At 43.5% G+C, this 3,277-nt stretch overlaps 1 long non-coding RNA gene across 1 annotated transcript; it reads right to left on the bottom strand.

Annotated features, from left to right (window-relative positions):
* Positions 1 to 1,120: 1,120 nt before the first annotated feature.
* Positions 1,121 to 2,605, bottom strand: LOC115598146. Its single transcript, XR_003987425.1, has 3 exons — positions 2,314 to 2,605; positions 1,855 to 1,981; positions 1,121 to 1,195 (listed from the first exon to the last, which is right to left on the bottom strand). It is a non-coding gene; the product is annotated as an uncharacterized LOC115598146 (long non-coding RNA).
* Positions 2,606 to 3,277: the final 672 nt, after the last annotated feature.

The following is a 3,277-nucleotide window of genomic DNA, read 5'->3' as shown; positions in this document are numbered from 1 at the left end:
CACTAGTCTTCTTGTATCCTTTTCAGGTTGAGAAGAGAAACCAGTTCTGTGCTGTTTTGGCCTCTTAAAATATATCCTTGTTTTACCCAGCAGCATGATAGGCCTTCAGTGGAATATTTCCAGTTGTTGTGAGTTGTCCTGCAGTTAAATTATAAATATGGCAATAAAACACTAGTACAGGAGTACTAGTGGTTCCCCAGTACAGGAGACAGAGCATTTATGTCATCGGTTCTTAAGAAGCATTGTTATTATATGCATTCCCCGTCCTCCTTTTTTTATTGAGTTTTCTGTTCCCCAAACATCTGGGAGCAGATGCTGAATATATGTCATTAATTAGTCCCCTATGATTTTCTTTTGATATTTAGCAGTTGTCAAGTTTTTGTGAAGTCTTGCTTTAGAAACAAAAGCTAGATGGCCAGTGCTATTTAGTTAGAGATAACTGATTTCCTAATCCTTCAAACAAAGGTATAAGCAAGGAACTTTATTTTAATCAGCAACTACTAGGATTGAATCTGTGTCCTGCTGTAGAGGTGAATCCTTTATAATTAATTCTGTCCATAAACATTTGCCATCTAGGTGTCAAATGGCATATGACAAGCAAAAAAGCTGAACACCGAGAGGAATGTAAGTTTTAAAATGCTCTAGTTACAGAACTCATCCTTGCCTCTCCCAATTGTAACTCTCTTACCGATAATTCCATGAGGAATTTTCCTTGTTAAATGAAATATATATTTTCCAAGACTGTAATGAGGCCCACTGAGAGATTTTCCATTTTCCTGGATCTGGGGGCTAAGCAAGTCCAGATTTACAGGTACCCACAGAAAAGTGCAAGTGATGCTAACCAATTTCTGCTTCACAGAGGGGCACATCCAGCTCACTTTAAAGAACGGTGCTCTGGTACTAAGGAGCAGAAATTCCCTCAGAGGTAAGTGAACCCGTCTGCCGCATCCTATGCAATGATAGCATATGTGTTCAGATATGCAAAGATAGAATTTGGCCCTCCACTACCATCACATGAAAAGCGATTTTCATATGATAAATGTGGTGATGCAAAACCCAGCTGGAGCATGACTTGTGTTTAATTTTCCTGGTAAAACTCAGCAAACCTCTATCCACGAGTCTCCACGTGACTTTTTTCATTAAACTGTACAGCACGTACCAAGCCCGTCTGTCTTTTAGGTGACATTTCAAACCCCTGTAAGGAAGGGACAGTTGTCAGGGCTGTGATTAAAATAGATCCTTGTTTGTTGGCTTGACTTTTACTCGGCTTCCAGGAGATGTGGCTGTGAGCCCTGCCACCTCTCCCAAAATAAGAAATGCCCCAGATGGATGAGCACATAGCATCCTGATGGGTGCTGTGGGCTCTGAATTCACCCTTGTTTGCACCCATCCTGCTTGACTTACAGGGGGCTAGTGATCAGCCTCTCCATCATGCAGGTGTGAAGACCATGGGGCTGCATGCAGGAGTCTCAGGGCTGAGCCCTTCCACCCACCAGGGAGCAAACCCAAAGATCTGGTACCACCTAAGGCAAAGCACGGTGGTTTGTGGGAGCACCAAGAGCAAGAATTTGGGGTACTAAGGCTGCATTTTCTTGTGCATGCCCAGTTCAATGGCTTTGGGGACATCAAGGATTTGTAAGAAACCTCTGGGGTTGATGTCCCTCACTTCACACAGCCCTGGCTGTGAACTCAGCTCCAGCTAAAAATAGGGCTGAGCCAGTGCAGCTGAGCCCATGTAAGCAGCTCTAATGCAACACCTGCTAATCACTGGCTCCTGGGTAAGACAAGCACAGAAAGCTGCCCTGCCAGGGTGGATTTGCAGAGATAACACTGAAAGAGAAACCATATTCTGACCTTACACTCTCAGATGGAGTTAAAGGGATAAGGGGAAGCAGCTGTGGCTTTGCGTCAGGCTGGACACTGAGACCTTGAAAGATGCTCATATGCTGGTAGAGGCAAGGCAGAGAAGATAGGTACTTTACTGGGAAAAATAAGACAACAAAATAATTTTGTGACTTTCACCGTTTTCTTCAAAGAGCCCTATAAAAAACTCCAGCAGCAATACACTCAAGGAGAGCTGGCAAAGCAGCCTAAAATCAGCAGTCCAGGGTGCAACTACTGGTGCCCTATATTGTGGGGTGGCTTGTCCCTGAACAGTGAGCTTAAAACACAAACTTCATTGCCACTTTTCTCCAGACATTTCTTTTCACTGAATCTTACTCTGACTATGGTAGCCCTTTGCTAGATAGCTGCCATGGCCCAGACCTCCTTAGCCTGTAGTTGCCCAAGTGCCTCAAATCTCCTCTTTCTTACCTCACTGTATATCCCAATTGGTTCATCAGCTTCCTTGGAAAAGGAGCAAACTGTAAAAATCTCTTCCTTCTAACAATACATCTTTGACCTGCTGTCTCCTCCTTCTCTAAATCCTTAAATGTCAGGCCTGGTATTTTTGGCTGGGGTGCTGGCAGACAAGACTCGTGACATGGTGGTACTTCTTCTCTGAAGGTGAGAGCTGACGAGGAATGGGAGAATGCCAGTGCTGGAAACTGAAGCCGGCTCAGACCCGGCTGATCCGCCTTTCCCAGATGGCCATGGATAACCACGTCTGCCCATTGCTTGTCAGCCCTGCAGAGTGAAAGGTGAAATAAATACAAAGTGGCTTAAATATTGTTTTAGAAATAAGTTAGGTGGTTAGCTTGGGTAAGCAGGTTTTCTGCTCTTTGTAACCAGGAAAATCCCTGCTTTGTTTTTGAGTCCAGATCAAGACCAAGGAGGGCTATTGCAGAAAAAGCAAATAAACCCACTTTTTAAAAAATATTTTTGTTGTTGTTGGTGGTGGTTTAGGTTTTTTGTTTGTTTGTTTGTTCGTTTTTTTTTTTATAATGACAGCAGGTCCCGAGCTCATTTTATCAAAGGGACTTTGGTAACTTTAAGGTTCTGACCTTGGTGTGCACACTGTGAACAGAGGACCTGCTTCCTAGCTGTGGTTTCTGCCATTGCGTGTGTCAGAGGGTGGCAAACTCCAGGTGATTAAATATTAACATTTATTGCAGCACACCCACTTTGTTCTAGATCCAACGCAAGCTCTTTCTCCCAGGAATGTGGTTGTTATGGTAAGCTGAGAGATGTAGGAGCTCAGTTATTATGCACAGTCCTAGTAGTGAATAAAGCCTTCAGCTAAATTGTTGCTGTACTTCCATTTTGGGTAGGGTGAATAGCTACCTAAATAACAAAACAACATCTAATCTATCCCTCTAGTTCTGCTTTAACTGTTTGA

This window comes from Calypte anna, chromosome 3, assembly GCF_003957555.1.
Source record: "Calypte anna isolate BGI_N300 chromosome 3, bCalAnn1_v1.p, whole genome shotgun sequence".
NCBI lineage: Eukaryota > Metazoa > Chordata > Aves > Apodiformes > Trochilidae > Calypte > Calypte anna.
The sequence above is the reverse complement of the archived record's forward strand: the minus strand, read 5'-3'. Positions and strand labels throughout refer to the sequence as shown.